The 4,709-nt window shown below is 37.6% G+C and overlaps 1 protein-coding gene across 1 annotated transcript in view; it reads right to left on the bottom strand.

The window, feature by feature from the left end:
* Nucleotides 1-4,709, bottom strand: part of Spryd7 (SPRY domain containing 7) — a gene marked incomplete in the record, with an annotated part of 36,239 nt that overhangs the window by 2,554 nt on the left and 28,976 nt on the right.

Genomic DNA, 4,709 nt, shown 5'->3' with positions numbered 1-4,709 from the left:
ACAGTTGAATTAATACAGCTAAACAACATTGAACTCAGTATAAACCCTTGTAAGATGTAAAATTGAATGAGCTTTTACCCTTTAAAGATCTCCATTTCATTTTAAAATATGCTGTTTCCTACATTTTTAACGCTACTAACAAAAAAAGAAAATGATGAACAAAAACCTGTTGAACAAAAAACTGAATAACCAGAAAGCACAGACTGAGAAAGATAGTAACCCAAAAAATGAAGTACTAGGTTGTAAGAGTTTTCATTTAAACTGGTAGAATTCTAGTTTAACTGAGCTAAAGTTAATTACTAGTGATTATTGGGGGGCATAATGTAAAATTCCAATTAGAGCTAAAACAAAGATAACAGTTTAAATTCTAGTATTATATTTGAATGATTTAAATACTATGATACAAAAGTCGTATACCATGCAGACTTTTTTTTGACTTTATAAAACTCATAAAGAAAACACTGAGCTCTAGAATTTTATCTGAAGGGATGAAAACAGTGAATTTTCACCATTAGGGATTATTAGCTGTCACTCTTCAAGTTATGAAGAAATGAATTTATAAAGATATTTATTTTTAAAGTCTTTACTCAGATCTCTTTTTAACTTTTAAAGATTTATTTTTATTATGTATATGTCTCTGTGTATAAGCACACGTATGCAGGTACTCACAGAGCCAGAAGAATATGTTAAGTCACAGGCAGTTAATGGTCACAGTGAGCTAATGACATGGGTGTTGGGAACCCAACTTAGGTCTCTGCAAGAGCAGCAAGTGCTGTTATCTGTGGAGCCACCTCTCCAGATCCCAGACAAGTTAGTTTTAAGAGGTCATACATTTTTTAAATCTTTTTAAATTTATTTTATTTTTATGTGTATGCGTGTATTGCCTGTATACAGGTAAGTGCACCCGTATCGTGCAATGCCCGCAGAAGACAGAAGAAGCTGTCAGTTTCGGATCCCTTGGAACTGGAGTTACAGACAGTTGTTAGCTGCCATGTGGGTGCTGCAATTTGAACCCGGGTCTTCTGCAAGAACAGCCAGTGTTCTTAACTGCTAAGCCATCTCTCCAGCCCCCCCCCCCACTTATCTTTTTACCCTGATCTCAAATATGTTAAATATATTGCAAAGGTAAAACTAGTATCTACATTAAATATAAATGGTAGTTAGTATCAAGTTATAAAAGAATAGTTTAGGAGCTGCAGAGATGGCTCAGTGGTTAAGAGCACTGGTGGCTCTTACAGAGGACCTGGGTTTGATTCCCAGCACCTACATGGTGGCTAACACCTGTCAGTAACTCCAGTTCCAGGGGATCTGACACCATCTTCTGACCTCCAAGGGCACTGCATGACACAGGTGTACGTATGAACATGCAGGCAATACACTTGTACACATAAAATAAAAATAATAAATAAAAAATTTAAAAAAGAATAGTTTAAAGCTGAGTGTGGGGCATATGCCTTTAATTCTGGTACTCAGAGAACAGAGGCTGGTGGATCTCTGTGAGTTCCTGGCCAGGCTGATCTACACAGTGAATTCCAGATTAATCAGGGTTACATAGTGAGACCATCTCAAGAAAAAAAAAAAAGATTTAAACAATCAGATAAAAATGCATTACTGTATACACTAATAATGGTTAAAAAATATCAGTCAAAATGCCAGAAAACACTTTAGAGAGCCTATACTGTGAACCAAGCTTTATTTTTCATATTGGGCCATTTAATATCTCAAGATAGTTATTATTATCTCCACTTAACAAATGAAGTGGCAGAAGCAAAAAAAGGCTAAGAAATTTACCTAAGGTTGCACAGCTAGAAAGCGGCAGATCTGAGATTTAAACCCATAAAGGTTGAGCATTCGGGAAGCAGAGGCAGGTGGATCACTACGTCTAAAAACCTATACAATGAAGGTTGAATATCCCTAATCTGAAATTTGAAATGCTCCAAAATCTGAACCTTTCTGAGGCCTGGCATTGTACTATTATACCATAAGTGGAAAATTCCACAGCGGCTCTCATATGATGGGTCAGTCAATACATAGGCACACTAAAAATACAAACTGGGCTGGCTCAGAATAAAGGCACATGCTGCCAAATCTGAAGACCTGAGTTTAATCCCAGAATCCACATGGTGGAAGGAGAGAACTGACTCCTGCAAGTTGTCCTCTGACTTACACATGTGCATCATGACAAGCATGCTGCCCTTATAATTAATAAATAAATGTAAAAATAAATAATTATTGTATACATTATCATTTGGCTGTATATATAAGGTATAAATGAAACATAAGTAGATTTCATGCTTACATGCTTACCCTTGGGTCCCATCTCTCAAGGTATCTCACTGTGTACAGGTGAAAACTTTCACATCAAAAAAAGAAAAAAAGAGTCAGGTGTGGTGGCGCACGCCTTTAATCCCAGCACTTGGGAGGCAGAGACAGATGGATCTCAGTGAGTTCAAGGCCAGCCTGGTCTACATAGTGAGTTCCAGGACAGCTGGGTAATAATAATAATAATAATAATAATAATAATAATAATAATAATAAATAATTAAAGAAAAACCCTAGAATCAGAAACATTTCTAGTCCCAAGCACAGATCTTTTTTTGAAGAATTAAGAAAGAAACGCCAGGGCTGGAGATGTGGCTCAGTGGTTAAGAGTACTGGCTACTCTTGCAGAGGACCCAGGTTTGAATCTGAGGACCCAGGTTTGAATCCCAGCACCCACATGGTGGCTAATAACCATCTGTAACTCCAGTTCCAGGGGATCTGACACCTCCTTCTGACCTCTGCAGGCACTGTGCAACATGGGTGCACCTACCTACAGGAAGGCAATATACTCATACACATAAATAATAAAAAAAAGAACAGAAACATCATGGGCTAGAAATGTAGCTTAGTATATGTGAAGCCATAGGAGAGAGAGGGAGAGAGGGAGGGAGGGAGAAAGAGAAGAGGAGGAGGAGGTAGAGGAGGAGGAGGAGGAGGAGGAGGGGGAAGAAAAGTGAAAAGATATCTTTCACCTGATAATCACAAGAAACAAGAAACCCACCACTTCTAAGGATTTCTGGATAACTGGATGTGGATCAACTATAACTATACTTAACAATGTACCAATTTAGAAGTTTTTTAGAGGTGTAAAAAAGTTTTGGATAGATCACCTTTCTTTCTAGGTTAAGTCATCAAAACTGCAGAAAAGTCTACATGATAAATACTGTATGGAGTCTACTCAGATTTTAGCAAAGCCAGGGTTAAACAATGATTTGGAGCTGGGAACATAGCTTAGTTGGCAGTGTTTGCCTAGAATGTACAAAGCTCCAAGTTTGATCTGCAGCACCACAGAAACCAGGTGTAGTGGAACATGCCAGTAATTCTAGCACGTGGGCTCCGTGAGAAAGGGCCATCAGAAGGTTAAAGGCCATCCTATTAACTACATAGCAACTTCATGGCCGGCCAGGGCAGCATGAGACCCTGTCTCGATTTATAAACAATGATAAATTGATTGAAGGCAAAGTCTCACTAAGTAGTCCGGGCTGGCCTGGAACTCAGTCTACAGAGTTAAGGCAGGTCTTGAATTTGAGATGATTCTTTCCTCCTTCTGCCTCTCCAATGCTAGGGTTACAGGTACGCACCATCAATCCCAGCTTAAACAACGATTTATTAATAGTTAAAGAACACTGAGGAAGATTACCAATATATAGATTGATTGCCTCTGTTTCATTTAGTTTAATAAACCTAACAAATATCTGGGGTTACATTTTTACTGAAGAGGTCTGTTTTCGCTTAAACAAAAATCAAAACACAATTACACAAAAGAGAGTGTGTGATTCTCTTTAGAGTGCTACAGGAAATGTAGCCATTCAGAAGAGCAGGTTGTAAGCCAGGTGCCCTGCACCACTGAGTGGCAGCATCATCTACTGCAAGCAAGTAAAGTTCTAAACCAAGTGCCTAGGATTATAGCGAAACTCAAAACCAGAGAAATGAGGCCAAGTCCAGTTCAAGTATTTTTACAACCAGTCTGTTTCTTTATATGATCTAAAACTGGGTTCGATTCTGCCCTGACCCCATAAACACACATGGGAATGGTCTTCAATGTTGTAATTTGTTCTCCTTTCTAATGTCACTGTCAACAGTTTTCCAAAATCTCTTTGCAAGTGTTGGAATTAGGAAGATAAAACAATGTTTTAGTTTTCTTGATTCTATATATATTTAATATTTTTAGTTCTCTTTTTTATCAGAATAGGCATGAAAATGTGAAGTCTAATAATGTTGATAGACTAAAAGTTGTATTCTTTGATCTGTTGATCTGTGGTATTAGTCATTTCAATGAATGAGATTAGATAGGAAGGCAAAAATACTAGGCTGAAGCTCAGTATACCATTCTTATGTTTGGGTTTCATCTGTTGATACACACAGGCTGATAGTTCAATCTGACAACAAGATTCTCTTTTAAGAAATAATAATTTAAATAAGGATGTCCCATATTATGGACAGCTGGCAATGATCTAAAATACAAAACCAACTACTTAAAAAACGTGAACAAGGAAAAACAGATTCTAAATATGGTTTATGCCTTTTGTCTCTTTTTCTTTAGCAACTAAAGATTTTAAATTTTGAGACGGGGTCTCATTATATATAGCTCAGGCTGCTCTGGAACTTGCTGTGTAGCCTAGGATAACCTTGAACTCTCTATCTTTCTGCCTGCCTCCCAACTGCCA

Source organism: Nannospalax galili, unplaced genomic scaffold (assembly GCF_000622305.1).
Source record: "Nannospalax galili isolate Female #2095 unplaced genomic scaffold, S.galili_v1.0 scaffold488, whole genome shotgun sequence".
Taxonomy (NCBI): domain Eukaryota; kingdom Metazoa; phylum Chordata; class Mammalia; order Rodentia; family Spalacidae; genus Nannospalax; species Nannospalax galili.
The sequence above is the reverse complement of the archived record's forward strand: the minus strand, read 5'-3'. Positions and strand labels throughout refer to the sequence as shown.